At 44.6% G+C, this 18,903-nt stretch overlaps 1 protein-coding gene across 1 annotated transcript in view; it reads right to left on the reverse strand.

The window, feature by feature from the left end:
• HRH3 (histamine receptor H3) overlaps positions 1-18,903 on the reverse strand; it is a 36,751-nt gene that overhangs the window by 12,013 nt on the left and 5,835 nt on the right. The gene's annotated exons all lie outside the window — the stretch shown is intronic.

Consider the following 18,903-nt stretch of genomic DNA (forward strand, 5'->3'; position numbering starts at 1 on the left):
TACTGCACCCCATGTATAGTCCTGTATATTACACTGCACCCCATGTATAGTCCTGTATATTATACTGCACCCCATGTATAGTCCTGTATATTATACTGCACCCCATGTATAGTCCTGTATATTATACTGCGCCCCATGTATATTCCTGTATATTATACTGCACCCAATGTATAGTCCTGTATATTATACTGCCCCCATGTATAGTCCTGTATATTACACTGCACCCCATGTACAGTCCTGTATATTATACTGCACCCCATGTATAGTCCTGTATATTATACTGCCCCATGTATAGTCCTGTATTTTATACTGCACCCCATGTATAGTCTGTATATTATACTGCCCCCCATGTATAGTCCTGTATATTACACTGCACCCCATGTATAGTCCTGTATATTATACTGAACACCATGTACAGTCCTGTATATTACACTGCGCCCCATGTATATTCCTATATATTACACTGAACCCCATGTATAGTCCTGTATATTACACAATAATCCACTGTATGAGAAATATCTTTAAAATGTTTTATTGTAAAAATGTTACATTATAGTTATATATCTGTAATCATCTCACACACAATGTATGTCACACCCATCATCTTGTATGTAATTTATCACTCACACCATCTCACAATGTATCACTCCCGTCATCTATTTCTCATACACAATCTATCACTCCCATCATCTCACAAATCGGGTCAGATTAACAGTAAAACAGTCCCTAGCAACCAATCACAGCGCTGCTTTCATTTGTCTAAAGCAATTTTATTTGTGAAAACTGAGAGGTTGAGAGATTTAGATGGAGATGGGACAGATGTGGTGAAATGGTCAAAAAGAAAAACAGTCCTTGTTGCCCATAGCGACCAATCACAGCGCAGCTTTTATTTTCCAAGAGCGGAATACGAAATTAAATCTGCACTGTGATTGGCTGCTACAGGGACCAAAGTCCTCTGGGGTCATATATCCCACCCCTCATGCCAAAATCTATGTGAAAAGAATGAAAAAACATGAAGAAAATTTTAGACTAGAACATGTATGTACATGATGTGATATTAAAAACGTGAGTTCAGTACATCCAATATGGCCGCTCTCATGCTAAGGCACTTCTTGTGATGTCATCAATAGATGCTTGTCCCCCTGGCCCCCCCTCCTCTGGCATGACCTTTTTACTTGTGATGTCATAATGGGGCATGACTCATTTACTTATGACATAATAATCAGGGGGTGTGGTCTAATCCCATAAATTGGGGTCACGCCCTGACAGCAGTGTCAGTATCTCTAGCTGTCTCTCACCATGGGGAAGTCCTGGAAGAAGAGGAGGTTGGTGCCAAAGACGATTCCTGTGGTGAATGCTTTAGAGAAAATGGATGTCGGCCCTCGACAGTATCCCGATGATGTGGATATGAAGTCTGATAACGGTGATGATGATAAAATGGAGGTTGGCCCTCGCCAATATCCGGACGATGTGGAGATGGAGGACCTTCCGGGGAACACCACTAACATCAGGGACTTAAGTACCCGGAAGAGAAAGCGGCCAAGCTGTATCATCTGCCGCCGGCTATAACATCTGCCGTAGGCCCTTACTATACCATCTGCCCCTTGGCTACCATATAACATCTGCTGCTTGGCCCAATTTACCATCTGCCGCTTGGGGCCATTTACCATCTGCGGCTTGGGGCCATTTTCCATCTGCAGCTTGGGGCCCACTTACCATCTACACCTTTGGGCCCACTTACCATCTACCCCTTGGGGCCCACTTACCATCTACCCCTTGGGGCCCACTTACCATCTACCCCTTGGGGCCCACTTACCATCTACCCCTTGGGGCCCACTTACCATCTACCCCTTGGGGCCCACTTACCATCTATAGATGGTTTTTGCCATCCAAACCATCTGAAATTCCAGTGAAGACGAGCAGAGCACCACCAGGTCCAGTAAGTTTGGCCGCTTTCCTCCATCTTCTCCTTGTGTTTTTGTAAACCGTTTTTTAATTTGGGTATTTTCTCTTCTAGGATCCGACTACAAAATAACATCTGGAACCTCTGGTGACAATATTCTGTCCCTGAAAATCTGCCAGAGGTGCGACCCCTGACCTCCTCTCTACAAGTTAGCGGACCTGAATCCAGCCAATCCTGAAGACGGAGCCAATGCTGCAAAAGAATCATTTTAAACCTAAAACCTTTTACAAATAAAAATAGTGTTTTTTTTTAAAGAAAAAAATTGTGTTTTATTTCTCTTAATGATCAAATTGCATAAGTAAGCTCAGAGCTGGATCCTGAAGGGGCGCGTTACCAATATTTAAAAGCGTTATATTTAAAGTCACACATTTTTGCACACAATCTGCATGTGCTAAAGTTTGTGACTTTTATTATAGCCGGAAAACTAGTACAAGTCACAAAATAACTGACCCCCCAGTTAATACTCCATCCACTAGTTTCATCTCCATTAACGGTATGTTAATAAAGTGTGAGCCCATTACATTCAAGATGGCCGCTCTGATGCTACGCCATCCTTTGTGATGTCATCATTGGCAGGGTTACACTTTTTGTGATGTCACCATTAGAATCCTGGCACGATAACGCTTCTTTTTTTCCTTAGAAACACTATCTGTGATGTCATCGGCTACAGAGTCTGAGTGTCAAAATCAGTGGCATGACTGCGGGGCATAGATAGGGGGTCAGCACCCGTCACCTGAATGGCCCCCAATCCAGATAATGCCGCACCATGACTACTAGTAATACAGCTAAATAGTGACTGAATATTTCCACGGTACTGTTACTAACAGACCACTGTAGGAAGATCAGTATTACCCCCATACATTAATAACATAGCAATATAGTGTGTACGGCTAGGGCTACACTGCGACTTTTTGTAGCGCGACTGATTGATTTTAACTATTGAATGACAGCTGCAGTCCACTAGATTGTATTCAACTGAATGCATTAATTTGGATTGCAGCTGTAGTTCAATAGTTAAAATAAATTAGTCGCGCAACAAAAAGTTGCAGTGTGGCCACAGCCTAAGGCCTCATGCACACGGCCGTTCCATGCATTGGGGACCGCAATTTGAGGTCCCCAAGACATGGGCACTATCCGTGCGACTCCCGAGATGGATTCAGACCCATTCAACTTAATTGGGTCCGTGATCCGTCCACACCACAAAAAATAGAACAAGTTCTATTTTTATGCGGCGCAGAGGCACGGACAGAAAACCCATAATGCTTCCATGGGGTTCCGTGCCTCCATTCCGCACCACACCTTCCGGATTGCCGACCCATTCAAGTGAATGAGTCTGCATCCGTGATGCGGTGAGCACATGGCTAGTGCCCGCATATTGTGGACCTGCTGTTTGTGGACCGCCATAAGGGGTCACGCCTGGCAACGGCCATGTGCTACATACGTCCATCTAGTTCAGCCTGTTATCCTGCAAGTTGATCCACAGAAAGACAAAAAAAACTACAAGGTGAAAGATAATTTTCCTTATTTTAGCGGGGAAAATTCCTTCCAATCAGGCATCAGAATAACTCCCTGGATCAACGACCCCTCTCTAGTAGCTATTGCCTGTAATATTATTACACTCCAGAAATACATCCAGGCCCCTCTTGAACTCTTTTAGTGAACTCACCATCACCACCTCCTCAGGCAGAGAGTTCCATAGTCTCACTGCTCTTACCGTAAATAATCCTCTTCTATGCTTGTGTACAAACCTTCTTTCCTCCAGGCGCAGAGGATGTCCCCTCGTCACAGTCCTGGGGATAAATAGATGATGGGAGAGATCTCTGTACTGACCCCTGATATATTTATACATAGTTATTAGATCTCCCCTCAGTCATCTTTTTTTAAACTGAATAGCACTACTTTTACATTAGCATTTTTTTCGAGATCCGTCATGGATCTGCAAAAGCACTTCCGTTACAGTAATACAACCTCATGCATCCGTCATGAACGGATCCGGTTTATTATGTCTTCTATAGTCATGACTAGGGTTGAGTGAACCCGTGGAAGTTTGCGTTTGCCGGGTATTTAAGTCAATGGGGACCCGAACTTCAATTTATTATTTTCCCATGTTGAGCGCGGTGACATCACCGCAGGTCCTTCAATCTTCATTCAGCAGGACCTGCGGTGACGTCACCTGGTGAGCGCGGTGATGTCACCACAGGTCCTTTTGCATGTCCTGAAGAAAAGATATTATCGGCTGCGTGATCAAGTGGATGAGGTGAGTTTATTTTTTATTTTTAACCCCTCAGTAGACATTTTATTTAGCATTCTGTTTTAATAATGCTATTAACACCCGGACACCGAACCCGAACTTCAGTGAAAAAGTCTGGGTTCAGCTCTGGATACCCGAACTCGCAAAGTTCGGTACGAACCCGAACTTCGCAGTTTGGGTTTGCTCAACTCTAGCCATGAGGGATCCGTTTCGAACACCATTGAATGTCAATGGGGGATGGATCAGTTTTCTATTGTGTCAGAGAAAACAGATCCGTCCCCATTGACTTGCATTGTGTGTCATGATCCATCTCGTTCCACACCACATGGCGGACAGAAAAACGCTGCAGGCTGTGTTTTGGTGTCCGCCTCTAGAGTGGAATGGTGACTGAACGGAGGCAAACTGATGCATTCTGAGCGGATCCTTTTCCATGCAGAATGCTTTAGGGCAAAACTGATCCGTTTTGGACCGCTTGTGAGAGCCCATGATGGAACTCAGAAACGGAAAGCTGTCCACTAAAATTCCTCGGTCCTTTTCCATGTCAGTGTTACCCAGTGTTTTACCATTTAGTATGTACGGGTGACTTGCATTATTCCTTTCCATGTGCATAATCTTACATTTGTCAGTGTTAAACCTCATCTGCCACTTCTCTGCCCAATAGTCCAAACTATCCAGATCCATCTGTAGCAGTATACTGTCCTCTGTAGTATATATACAGTCAGTGGCGTCTCTAGCTTTTAAATCTTGGGGGGGCACACTGGGGGCCAGGACAAAAGTAGGGGGGGCACAATATATTTACACAAGTACGCTTAGAAATGCTGCGATACTTTACCCAATACCTAAAACCGCAACAGGGAAGAAAAGTCCTGCTGTCTGTGGTTTAAAAAAAAAATTAAAAAAAAATCACTCAGATTTCAACATGTCCTAGCTGCCTGTGGATGACACTTTTATAGGGAGGGGGATCTGTGGATGACACTGCTATGGGGGGGATCTGTGGATGACACATACCGCATATAGCATCTTATGCTATATGTGTCATCCACAGATACACCCCATGACAGTGTGATCCACAGATCTCCCTCCCCGCCACTCACAGGAGTGTACATTTGACATTTCTAAACTATAATCCATATCCTGCAGTAACTAACTTTAAATCCGGATTCAGCGCCGCTCATCTCTACTAGTACCTTAACCTTACACCACTCGGCTAGCTTCGGTAACAGGGCCAGGCTACAGCCTTCAGGTACTGCCTGTTAGTTGTTACCGAGCGAGTGCTGATTTCTGCAGGTCAGAGGATACGGATTACAGTTTAGAAGAAATGTACACTCCTGTGAGCGGTCCAGTGGCGGATCCAGAGCCTGGTCTCGGGAGCGGCACTTCCAGATTATTTTCTGTCCGCCACCACAGAACAAGGGTGCTTATAGAACAGACTACACAGTGGAGAGGTATACTGTATATTGTGTGGCACAGTGTAGCGGTATACTGTACATTGTGTGGCACAGTGTAGAGGTATACTGTACATTGTGTGACACAGTGTAGTGTAGGGATTTTTATCATTATTTTATTATGTATTTCTAGAATATTTGTGAGGATTTTATATCTGAAAAAATCATTTATTTGTATCTACGCTAGTGATTCCATATATTTTGAGTGCCAATCAGTTCTTTTCTACTAATTATTGTTCTTCAGACAACGAGGGTGCGTCTACTGAAGTGAGCACCATTACTGTGTCTAGTTATAGTAGAGCCACTAGATTATAGATATTTGCATCATTATCCAATACAAGCCTGCCAGCCTTTCACTTAAATCCTAACTGCCATACACACAGTCACATGTTCCTTATCAGCCAATAGAAGCTCGCAGGTCTTACTTCAGGTTGCCATAACAACTGATCACAGGTTTTAGCAGTTCGCAGGTCCTGAAATATTCAGTCATATAACGTATGACAGCACAACTGCACTGCTACATGTATGGGGGCAGGGGCCACTATTAAACGGACGGACGCTGTGAAGTTCACTGTTAAAGGGGTGGGCACCGTGGAGTTCATTGTTAAAGGGGTAGGCACCGTGGAGGTCACTGTTAAAGGGGCGGCCACTGTGAAAGTCGCTGTTGAAGGGGCGGTCACTGTGAAAGTCACTGTTCAAGGGGTGGTCACTGTTAAAGGGGCGGACACTTTGCAAGTCACTGTTAAAGGGGCAGTCACTGTTAAAGGGGCAGTCACTGTTAAAGGGGCGGCCACTGTGAAAGGGGCGGTCACTGTGAAAGTCACTGTTAATGGGGTGGTCACCGTTAATGGGACGGCCATTGTTATTTCATATAAAATTGCAATAAATAAATACCCGAGCAATGCCAGGTCATCAGCTAGTAAATAAATAAAAAATAAAAATAAAAAAATAATAAAAAGCAACTGTAGGAAGGCGCAAGGGTCTGTCATTGATGGAAGGTATGTGTCACCGAGATTCCTGGCCTCAGTGAGGTAAGAGCCGGTAATTTCATGTGTCAGCGGCAGCTAGTGCTGGCTGACATGGTTTTGCTATTTAGTATGGCTGTAAAGCCGATCTGGGCCGGTTCTTACTGGGAGCAGCCAAAGTGCAGGGTGGGTGGCCTCTCCCCACGTTCCAGGCCGGGTCTTGTTTTGGGCTATAAAACACAGGCAGCACTGTCAGGTGGTGGGAATTTACTCCTCTCTGATAGTGAAGCTCTGTCAGTCTGTGTGTTGGGACCTGGGAGTTTGGGCCTGGGTAAAGGTCTGCTACCTTGTTGGCGTGAGAGCAGGTGGTTTCTGCTATGTCCAAGGACTTCTGGATTGCTGCATGGTGTGAACAAACACCAGACTCAAGGTGACTACCGCGGACTCCTGGCAGCGGCTTCGTTGAGCGAAGTGCGCATGCGCCGGCCTGATACGCTCAACGAAGCCGCTGCCAGGAGTCCGCGGCGCATCAGGCTGAGCCTAGTGCGCAGGCGCCGGATCTGGCAGAGGGACGGGTGGATTGAGGAGGCGGCGCTGAGGTGAGGAAGGCGGCGCTGGGCACCAGACGGCGAGGGGTGCAGGCGGGCACCCTGGATTAATGTAAAACCCCTTGGGCACCTTAGGTAGGTGACAGCTTATTAAAACCTGTTTTTTGGGCTAATAGAGCCACAAGCAGGTTTAATAAGGGCAGTTTAGGATTCATGTTATTAGCACCGACATGGCCATATGTTTAGCTTATAGGGCACAAATCTGATGACAGAATCCCTTTAAAGTAATCTATAGCTGGATCCGGGTTTTCCAAGTAACTTGTAATAAGTATAAAAGGAAAGACCTTATGGTGTTTCAAACATGGCTACTGAAGAAGAGGTCTGGTAACCTCGAAAAGCGTTTAGCAGGCTTATTGAAACACCCATCAAAAAATGCAAGATACTATACTCTAAATAGTAATGCAAGGATTGTGGATATAATTAACAGTGACACAAGCGGTCGGCTTGTCAAGAAAGAAACAAGCAACCGATTTACTGAAGGATGAGAATCACGTGATATCTCCTTAACCACGTGAGACGCCACGCGTAACCTACGGCGGACATAGGAAACTAAGACCTTGTGAGACGCCGAGTTTGGGCGGCAGCAAGTACACCGTGATCAAGCGGAATGAGTGCACTGACGATCGAGTGGGACGCCACCAAAATCAGTCAGACACAATAGAGCAGCTATCAGTGAGTACCAAACGGATATAGAGTCACAGTTTTTTTTGCCTTCCTCTGGATCAACTTGCAGGATGACAGGCCGAACTGGATGGACAAGTGTCTTTTTTCGGCCTTATGTACTATGTTACTATGAGTTACTTTTATTGCTGCAACTAATACTGCTGTTACTAGCGAGTTATCAGTCAAGTAAGCACCAATAGCTGTAATCGAGAAGTCTGAACAACAGCTAACAACAAACTCTGCCCTGCTGATCAGTGCTATTACTGCGGCTATTAGTCACTGCTGCTATTATTATCACCAACTGTTACTAACTGTCATGACTGCTCCATAAGTGATAGATGAAACGCTATTGGACTGACGTTATTGCTCAAAGGATTTATCATTTGCCTGAGCAAAAGCTTAGAAGAACTATTACTATTATTGGTGCCACTAACCATTGCTGTTGTTACTGTTACTAAATGTCACCGATTGGTACCATCGGTTCTTAAGGGACATACCAATCAAGCCCCACCATTTCTAGACTACTGCTACTAATTTAGGATTCATCATCTGAAAACGCTTTTGTTAATTGTCTGCATGGTATCTTTGTATATTACCCCCAACAACAATTTTTTGGGATGAACTTCAATTTTATCTTATTATAGGTTTTATTTAAATTTGTTTTTTTATTTAAATGTTTTTTTTTTATATATGTATTTTAGAGTGATGTGAATAAATGATATACCTGCTTATTGATTTACAGTCTATGTTCTATATATAACTAGATGGTGAGTGCCTGCTTACTTCATTGTTTGTGATTGGGTGAATCACTTTTTGAGCAAGAGCACCTTTACTTAAAGAGGTTATGCACTTTGTTTAAACTGATGAGCTATCCTCTGGATCAGTGGTGGCGAACCTATGGCACGGGTGCCAGAGGCGGCACTCAGAGCCCTCTCTGGGGGCACCTGTGCCCTGGAAAAAGTCTATGGTGTACCAATATGCCTTAGACTTTTCCTGCCATTCATCAGCATAGGGCGCACTATGGACAGCACAGGCAGCACACTGAATGTAGGCAGGCTATTATAGCTAAATGATAAAGTATGTGGAAGATAGACTGGACTGCAGCATTCCGGTTAAATAGCCATGTTGGCACTTCGTGATAAATAAGTGGGTTTTGGGTTACAGTTTGGGCACTCGGTCTATAAAAGGTTCGCCATCACTGCTCTGGATAGATCATCAGCATCTGATCGGCAGGGGTCCGACACCCAGGACCCCCGCTGATCAGCTGTTTGAGAAGGCAGCGGCGCTCCAGCAGCGCCGCGGCCTTCTAACTGTTTACCGCTGGCCCAGTGATGTCACGACTTGTATCAACTGGCCATTCGAGTGAACAGAGCTTAGCCCCGTCCAGGCCAGTGATACTAGTCGTGACGTCCCTGGGCCAGCGGTAAACAGTAAGAAGGCTGCGGTGCTGCTGGAGCGCCGCTGCCTTCTCAAACAGCTGATCGGCGGGGGTCCCGGGTGTTGGACCCCCCGCCGATCAGATGCTGATGATCTATCCAGTTTAAACAAAGTGCAGAACCCCTTTAAATCAATGCCTCCCTGACTTCAAAGCCCAAAATGAGCAGGAATTTAAATGAATGAAATACAGGTTATACTGAATCTTTTCCTACAACATTTTATATCAATCTGCTCAGCTTCTCCTGCTCTAGAACATGATGCCTGTAGCTCAGACACCATGTTCAACACGACAGATTCCCTTTAAGAAAAGTATCTGCAAACCTACTGTAAATTATAAGAACGTTAGAAGTCACCAAAGGGGCTGTGTACTTTCATTCTGAGTCAATAAAGGGCATCCTCTGTTCCTGATCCCTTGGCCATGGTTGAGCATGTGGAGGTTACAAAGAACGTCTCCAGTGTTGCCAAATAGATTTTTCTTTTCTGGATAACTTATCTAAAAATGATGGCTGGACAATATTTTTTACATACCGTACACATTGGAAACCCATAATAAACCCTGAGGGTATGTTCACGCAAAAAAAATCCACAGCGGATTTTATCATGGAAAACGTCTGTTTTTCCCCTGTGAAATCAGCCATCAAAATCAGATCAGTAGCTTTTCATTGCATTGCACATGGTGGCATTTTGTCCTAAACAATGTGAAAGCAGGAAAAAACTGTAGCGGATTCGGAAGTGGTTTTAGCAGCGTTTCCGCCATGAAAAACGCTTCTGGATTATATCCCAACCAAGGGCTGGATAAGAAAAATGCTGCCAAAACCTCTTCATACTCCTTAACCAAATACTCTTCTAAAACATTTGTAATACTCTTCAAAAATCCGCCATCAAATTAAAAATCTGTCACTAAAAACAACCTGTTTTCAGCTAGTAATCTGCTACAGATTTTTCTGCTGCAGATTTTTACATCATGTCTACAGCCCAGCAGCCCAGAATACTGATCTGAATACATTAGTGGGGACTCTAAAAAGATGATGATTACAATAACGTGCACAACTTCTTCCAGATTGAAAAATAATAATAATAATCATGGTTGCATCAAATTTTTTATGGCGCCTGTAAAAAGCGCCCTATTTTTACAGACTGTCCAAGACTTTACAGTTAGCAACCCTGAGTGATTCTCGCTTTGGAGAACCAGTCCTTACCTGCATTACATAGATGAACCATTGATTCGAAAGATCATTGTGTAAGGCTACATGCACACGAACGTTGTTTGTTTCCGTGTCTGTACTGTGTTTTTTTTTTTTAGGATGCGGACCCATTCATTTTAATGGGTCCACAAAAATGCAAGCAGAACACTGTGTGCTGTCCGCATCAGTATGTCCGTTCCGTAGCCCAGCAAAAAAAAAAGTACATGTCCTATTCTTGTCCGTTTAGGCATTGTTACATTGGATCTGCAAAAAAAAGGATGGCATCCGTGCCATGGCATCATGTAGCCTAATGCTTATTTTTTTCCTGCGGTGGCATCGAAGCTGAAGACTGTAAAAGCAGGAGCTTGCAGACAAAATACTTTATATTTCATACAGGTCCCCGAACTCCAAGGAGACTCTGAGAGGAATACATTATTCAGAACAAGACACACCTCACCTGCTGGAAAAACTTTTTGAAGGGTAAGGATGAGCTTGTTTTGTTTTTTAAGTCTGCAGCAGCTGAAGTGTTTTTGATGATGTTCTGCAGTTTCTGAGGTTTACATTATGAGGGTCTGTGGTAGCTAAGTTGTGTATTATGAGGTTCTGCAGCAGCTTTAGTTTGTATTATAATAAACTGTGACAGCTGAGATATGCATTATGATGATCTGCAGCAGCTAAGGTGAGCATCACGATGTTCTGCAGCAGCTGAGGTGTGTATTGGGGTGTTCTGTGGCAGCTGAGGTATGTTTTATGTTCTATGACAGCTGAAGTGTGTATTATAATGTTCTGCAGTATCTGAGGTGTGTATCATCATGTTCGGCAGCAGCTGAGGTGTATACCATGATGAGCTGAAGCATCTGAAGTGTGTCTTATCATGTTCTACAGCAGCTACGGTGAGCATTATGATGCTCTGCAGCAGGTGAGGTGTGTGTTTTGCAACAGCTGAGGTGTATATCATGATGCTCTACAGCTGAGGTGTATATCATGATGCTCTACAGCAGCTGAGGTGTATATCATGATGCTCTACAGCAGCTGAGGTGTATATCATGATGCTCTACAGCAGCTGAGGTGTATACCATGATGCTCTACAGCTGAGGTGTATATCATGATGCTCTACAGCAGCTGAGGTGTATACCATGATGCTCTACAGCAGCTGAGGTGTATATCATGATGCTCTACAGCAGCTGAGGTGTATATCATGAAGCTCTACAGCAGCTGAGGTGTATATCATAATGCTCTACAGCAGCTGAGGTGTATATCATGATGCTCTACAGCAGCTGAGGTGTATATCATGATGCTCTACAGCAGCTGAGGTGTATATCATGATGCTCTACAGCAGCTGAGGTGTATATCATGATGCTCTACAGCTGAGGTGTATATCATGATGCTCTACAGCTGAGGTGTGTATTATGATGCTCTACAGCAGCTGAGGTGTATACCATGATGAGCTGAAGCATCTTAAGTGTGTCTTATCATGTTCTACAGCAGCTACGGTGAGCATTATGATGCTCTGCAGCAGGTGAGGTGTGTGTTTTGCATCAGCTGAGGTGTATATCATGATGCTCTGCAGCAGCTGGGGTGTATACCATGATGCTCGACAGCAGCTGAGGTCTATATCATGATGCTTTACAGCAGATGAGGTGCGTATTATGATGTTCTGCAGCAGCTAAGGTCTGTATTATGATGTTCTGCAGCAGCTGAGGTCTGTATTATGATGTTCTGCAGCAGCTGAGGTCTGTATTATGATGTTCTGAAGCAGCTGAGGTGTGTATTATGATGTTCTGCAGCAGCAGGTTCACAGTACTGTACAGGCACTACAGCTGTTATAAAACCTATTTTTTTTTACATCACTACATGTTTATCGATCAGCTTTTGGCTCAGGAAAAAGAACTTCCTACAGAATTGATCTGTGAAAAACATTCTGCAGGAAGAGATAAGCAGCGCCTATGCAGCACCACTCATCTCTGTATAGTTTCCTGGTAATGATAACAGAATGTGAGGATTATTATATTAGTATTATTTACGGCCATGTAAAGGCATATTTTACAGGCATCTACTTATTCTTGCAGGTTTACACTGTCGCCGTGATCATCATCGAGTGCCTTTGTTTTGGAGGTCTGGACCTTGTATAACAGGTCACACAGCCGAAGGACAGAAATATTAAAGAGATTTTTTTGGCATGACTGCCGTGGTAATTATTCTGGTTTGCCGGCCTTGCCGAGCCTTTCGTATGATGTGTAGAAATCCGATAAGAATTCCCTAGATAGTAAGGATTACCTGCTGAACACAGCCCTGATCACTGCTCAGCCTGACACGGACCAATACCCTGCAGGATATGTCATCTTTCTGTACCATCCACGACCCGATCAATAGACACAAGCAGAGATCTGGGATCAATCCACTACATATATATCCAGTATATATACTGGTTGTCCACCTGGCCCCACCTACCAACTGTTAATGGTTTTTAAAGAGGTCCTCTGTTTATAGCAAATACATTTAAATGAATTTTTCAAGTTTCTTTGGCCAGTTCACCTAACCTGGAGTTGTTAGTAACCTGTGGAAGGAAGATCTTAACAGTCCCCGCTGTGTCCCCTGTGCTCGTGCTGCGTGACTTTCTGCCGGAGTCCGGACTGGATGTGGCCACTTGTTTTCATGTTCAGCTGCATTTACTCTAATCTAGTCGGAACCTGGATTGAAGAGTGCACAGCCGGTGAGAGCACAGCGGAGACAGTGGCATCAGGGGAGCCAGGATCTGGTAAGTACTGTCTAAAAGATCTTCCTTTCACAGGTTAGGTGAAATGGCTGGAGAAAATGGGGTTGTTCAGGATTTTAAGATTGATGGCCTATCCTCAGATTGGCACTGGAACTACACAACTCCACCCATTGTGCCGGCCACAGAACAGGTACCAGTAGCACATCTCCTATTGACTTCAGTGGGAGCTGTGTAGTTCTAGCACCAAATTCTGGCCAGGGCTGCCATCAGAAATTTTGGGGCCCCTTACACAGCTCAAGGCCTGGGCCCCCCCACCTACCCCGCCCCTTTAGAATCCGTCCTGACTCCACCTCCCCTCCACCCCCAAGGACCTACCCCCAATTTCATAATTTTTTTACAACTACAAAGACAGTAAAAAGTGATAATCAGTGATTTCAGTAAGGAATTCATTTTTGACCAAATAATATGAAGCCTGCTACCACGACAAGGTCGACTCTTAAGCAGGACCCTCCACTAACACTAACTGCACTACCTGTTCTAATCTGCCCTAGCAATCTTCCCCTGGCACATTTAAAAAAAAAAAAAAAAAAAAAGCACAAGGTTTACTGTTAGTGTTATGGGGGGATCTGTGGATGACGTACTGTTATGGGGGGAATCTGTGGAGGACTTACTCTTATCGGGGGAATATGTGGATGACACACTGTTATGGGGGAATCTGTGGATGACACACTGTTATGGGGGAATCTGTGGATGACACTGTTATGGGGGAATCTGTGGATGACACACTGTTATGGGGGAATCTGTGGATGACACAGTTATGGGGGGATCTGTGGATGACACACTTATGGGGGGATCTGTGGATGACACACTGTTATGGGGGAATCTGTGGATGACATACTGTTATGGGGGAATCTGTGGATGACACTGTTATGGGGGATCTGTGGATGACACACTGTTATGGGGGAATCTGCGGATGACACTGTTATGGGGGAATCTGCGGATGACACTGTTATGGGGGAATCTGTGGATGACACAGCTATGGGGGATCTGTGGATGACACACTGTTATGGGGGGATCTGTGGATGACACACTGTTATGGGGGGATCTGTGGATGACACACTGTTATGGGGGAATCTGTGGATGACACTGTTATGGGGGAATCTGTGGATGACACACTGTTATGAGGAATCTCTGGATGACACTGCTATGGAGGATCTGTGGATGACACTGCTATGGAGGATCTGTGGATGACACTGTTATGGGGGATCTGTGGGTGACACACTGTTATGGGGGATCTGTGGGTGACACACTGTTATGGGGGAATCTGTGGATGACACACTGTTATGGGGGAATCTGTGGAAGACACTGCTATGGAGGATCTGTGGATGACACTGCTATGGAGGATCTGTGGATGACACTGTTATGGGGGATTTGTGGATGACACACTGTTATGGGGGATTTGTGGATGACACACTGTTATGGGGGAATCTGTGGATGACACACTGTTATGGGGGATCTGTGAATGACACACTGTTATGGGGGATCTGTGAATGACACACTGTTATGGGGGATCTGTGAATGACACACTGTTATGGGGGATCTGTGGATGACACACTGTTATGGGGGATCTGTGGGTGACACACTGTTATGGGGGGTCTGTGGGTGACACACTGTTATGGGGGGTCTGTGGGTGACGCACTGTTATGAGGGATCTGTGGATGACACTCAACCACTCTCAAACCCAACTTGTCAAACTTGTTAAATGGATCCCAAACACAATATGCACAATAACACCCCCCCACCCCCTCCAACACTTAATTAACCCCTTCATGGCCTAAACATTTTTTTTCAAAGCTGAACACAAAGCTAAATAGGGCTGGGTGGGCTGGCAAGGTAGGGGTTAATAACAATGATGGAGGATCATGGCCCTGTGGGATAATCCAGAAAACAGCTTTGCATTTTACCCCTGAGCAAAGACCACACAACAAGTTGGACATGCAGTACTTTTAGTCCGGCGGCCTTTCGCCATGCACTGCCGTGCTGCGCCGGAGCTCCACCCCTGTCCCCATTATAGTCAATGGGGACAGAGTGGTGGTCCGGCGAAATAACGGCAGGATGGATCTGACAGGGTGAACAGCCTGTCGGATCCGTCCTGCCGTTAGTGTGAAAGTAGCCTTACAATCTCATGGCTTCTGAGCAACAGTCATCTGTCCCTTCTCTTATCTCTCTGCTCCTGTCCCTTAATCTTATCACTGCTGCAGCAAAAGCAGCCTCAGCCTCAGTGTAAACTGTTCTAGTGACTCACGGCTCTTTTAACTCAAAGAATGGAATGAGTCTCTAACTAAGTCGGATCTTTAGATTCTTTTAAAGGGTTTCTACCACATCGTTTTGACAAATTTAGCTGTCAGACACTAGCGATCCGCTAGTGTCTGCTCTACCAAACAATGCTATTATAATAGCTTTTTGTGCAGCTGTTTCCATAAAAAACTTTTATTGATATTCTAATGAGCCTCTAGGTGCTATAGGGGGAATCTTTTCAGCACCTAGAGGCTCGGTCTACCTTCACAAAATGCCGCCCCAGCGTGTCCCTCCAGCACGCCCATCTCCTCTGGAATGCGATCCTACCTCTGAGTCAGCGGACGAATTCTCGCGCCTGCGCCGTGCGCGTCTGTCTTCGGCGCAGTAAATGTCTGACCGCTGCCTGCACAGACATCTCGGTCATCGGCGCAGGTGCAGTAAATGTCTGACCGCTCCCTGCACAGACATCTCCACTGCGCCGATGACCGAGATGTCTGTGCAGGCAGCGGTCAGACATTCACTGCGCCTGCGCTGAAGACAGATGCACCGAAGACAGAGGTAGAATCACATTCCAGAGGAGATGGGCGGGCTGGAGGGACGCGCTGGGCGGCATTTTGTGAAGGTAGACCGAGCCTCTAGGTGATGAAAAGACGCCCCCATAGCACCTAGAGGCTCATTAGCATATCAATAAATGTTAGTTTTTTATGGAAACGGCTGCACAAAAAGCTATTATAATAGCATTGTTTGGTAGAGGAGACACTAGCGGATCGCTAGTGTCTGATAGCTAATTATGTCAAAACGATGTGGTAGAAACCCTTTAACCTGTGACTCATTCGATTCTTTCTTAGACTCCCTGTACAGTGTGTGACTCAGACTCAGAGCTGCTAGTGCCTGCCTTGCCTGAGCTCTGATTGGTTGGTGGGCGGGGAGGGGAGGGGCTGGTAGAAGCAGCTTCCACTCTAGGATCAGATTACACTCCTCCCTGTACTTGTGTCAGTGACTCAGACTCAGAGCTGCTAGTGCTTGCCTTGCCTCAGCTCTGATTGGTTGGTGGGCGGGGAGGGGAGGGGCTGGCTGAAGCAGCTTCCACTCTAGGATCAGATTACACTCCTCCCGAGCCCCTCCCCTCCCTGCTGCCAGCGGCTCTGCTATTGTGTGCTAGGTCAGACTGAGCTGTTTTACTCGGATCCGCTCAGTCTGAGGAATCGACTCCTCCGGTTCAGTGAACTGAATCGATTCAAATTAATGATTCGTTCATGAACTGGACATCACTAGCAAGGAATAATCAATTGCCCCCCTCTAGCGATGCAATAAAGTTCAACTCAAGTCACTGACTTTTTTTTTTTTTACATTGGAACTGGCCGGGCCCCCCCCCCCCAGGGTCTGGGCCCCTTACTGGGGTATCGGCTGTACCCCCCTGATGGCGGCCCTGATTTTGGCTAAGGATCTGCCCTGTGACGCTGCAAGGATGCAGGGTGTTTGACCACAGCCGATCAGATACTGGTGGCCTATCTTAAGGATAACCCCTTTACCCCTTAAAGACCGGACCTATTTTCATTTTTGCTTTTTTTTAATTTTTCCTCCCCACGTTCCAGTAGCCATAACCTTTTTTATTTTTCCGTTCACATAGCCATAGGAGGGCTTATTTTTTTGCCGGACCAGATGCATTTTTTTTATGCCACCATTTCATTTATCATTTCTTGTATTGGAAAACAAAAAAAATAAATCTTTGCAGGGTAAAATTGAAATAAAAATTAAAAAAAGTTCTGCCACGGTTGTGGGGGTTTTGACATGACTGCGTTCACTGTGCGCGAAAAATGATATGATGTCCCTATTCTGCACCTCAATACGATTACAGTGATACCAAACTTGTTTAATTATTATTAGAAAAAAATCAAAATTTTCTTTGCATCTCCATTTTCTGACAGCCATAACTTTTTTATAGTTCAGTCTACAGACTTGTTGTTTGTGTAACGAACGTACTTTTTTTAGGTACCACTTTTGTGGTATGTCTGACTTTTTGACAGCTATTTTTTTTGGTGGGACAAGATGACAAAAAAATGGCGAATTGTGTGTTTTTCATTTTTCTTCCGTTACAGAGTTCAACTCACAGGAAATGTAAAAAAATATTTTAATAGTTCAGACATTTTCGGATGTGGCGATCTTACCTTATATGTTTATTTTTTTTATTGTTTATATATTTCTATATGTAAAATTGTAAAAGAGGGTGATTTAAATTTTTTATATTTTGTTTTTTTTAAAAAGTTTTATTTAATAACTAGAAGCCCCCTTAGGGGGCTAGAACCTGGGGGGTTTTGTTCCCTTGTCCTATTCACCCTAAGGCCTCTTGCACACAGCCATGAGTTTTTTATTCCGTTCAGTTTTTTCGGGTTTTGCGTGTGCAAGAAGCCTAACAGAGATCTATTAGGGTGAATAGGATTCTGACACTATGCACAGCTCAGCAGGGAGCTTACCGTGGCAGGCCTGGGAAGCTTCAGAAGAGTCCAGGCTGCCATGGTAACTGATCGGAGAACTGCAATTTCACTGCAGGGGCTCCGATTGGAAGGCAGAGGGGGACGCAACCCTCTGCCTTGCCTCACAGATGCCCCGATCAGCATTAAATGCGGCATCTGAGGGGTTAAGTGACGTGGTGTGGAGTGATCACCCTTCCCTGTCATTGCGTCTGGTTACCTGCTGTATGAGACAGCCGGCACCCGCCACATAATGAGTGAGCTCACCACAGCATACCGCTTCATACAAATGTGGGCGCATAATGCCTTACATGTACGGCATTATGCGTTGACGGGGTCCACCACTATATGATTTTTTTTTACTAAAGTGCTGGGAACAGTACTGTAATCCTCTTTTGATAAACACTGTTCATAGGGTTTTATTTTTATGCTATTTTTATCTTAGTATTTTTTATTTTTTTTACTTCAACAAGAAACAAGAAAATATAGAAAAAATAGAAAAAAATTTCTTTTTTTTTACATTTTCAATTATAGCACAAACTGCAACTAAAAAACATTTTTTTTTAAAATTATGCCCACAGCAAAATGTAATACATGCCGTTTTTGCAGCAGAAAAGCCAGCAGATTTCACCCTCTCAATTGTAAAAGATATCCACTGTTTAAATTGACATGCTATGGAATTCAAATAAAGAACTTCTCATCCGCTTTGCTGGTACTGGATGCAGATTTGCCACCCGCAAATCCGCAGCTAATGAGCCATGTGTGACCCTAAAATGACATTTAGAAGCATTTTGTAGACTTAGGCCCCTTTCACACGAACAATATGGATTTGGTCCGGATGTGTTCAGGGTGCGTTCAGTGAAATTCGCACCATTTTGCAAGCAAGTTCAGTCAGTTTTGTC

Source organism: Bufo gargarizans, chromosome 6 (genome assembly GCF_014858855.1).
Source record: "Bufo gargarizans isolate SCDJY-AF-19 chromosome 6, ASM1485885v1, whole genome shotgun sequence".
Lineage (NCBI taxonomy): Eukaryota > Metazoa > Chordata > Amphibia > Anura > Bufonidae > Bufo > Bufo gargarizans.